This window comes from Triticum urartu, chromosome 2 (genome assembly GCF_003073215.2).
Source record: "Triticum urartu cultivar G1812 chromosome 2, Tu2.1, whole genome shotgun sequence".
Lineage (NCBI taxonomy): Eukaryota > Viridiplantae > Streptophyta > Magnoliopsida > Poales > Poaceae > Triticum > Triticum urartu.
In genome coordinates, this window is record NC_053023.1 from 661,466,236 (window position 1) to 661,466,994 (window position 759).

The following is a 759-nucleotide window of genomic DNA, read 5'->3' on the forward strand; positions in this document are numbered from 1 at the left end:
CACAAATTCCCGCTTCAGAAGCCAGTATACTACGTATCCACTGTCGTTACACCCTACAAATCCCGGTACCCCCATTATCAAAAGATAGCATACACGGTCTTCATGGCATTCCGAAAGCTACGACACTACTTCTAGGAGTGTTCGATCATGGTGGCTTCCGAAGTACCACTCAACGACATAATAAACAACCGCGATGCCACGGGCCAGATTGCCAAATGGGCCATTGAACTCCTTCCATTTGATATTACATACAAACCACGTCGAGCTATTAAATCCCAAGTACTGGTTGACTTCGTCGCCGAATGGACAGAGGTCGAACTCCCTAAAGAGTACGGCACATATTCCAATTGGGTTATGTACTTCGATGGCTCCAAAATGTTGGCAGGGCTAGGAGCGGGCGTCGTTTTGACGTCCCCCACTGGAGACGTTGTTCAGTACGTACTCCAAATACTATACACAGACTCCAACAATGCAGCCGAATACGAGGCCTTATTGCATGGTCTCCGGATGGCTATCTCCATGGGCATACAGCGCCTGGAAGTGCGCGGGGACTCCAACCTTGCAATATGTCAAATAAATGGAGACTTCAATGCCAAAGATCCAAAGATGGCAGCTTAGCATAATGTCATCCTAAAAATGTCGTCTCGGTTCGAGGGGCTCGAGTTCCATCACGTGGCCCGAGAAAGTAATCAAGCGGCGGACGTTCTTGCTCGCATCGGCGCAAAGCGCGACCCTGTCCCACCCAATATCTTTCTAGAA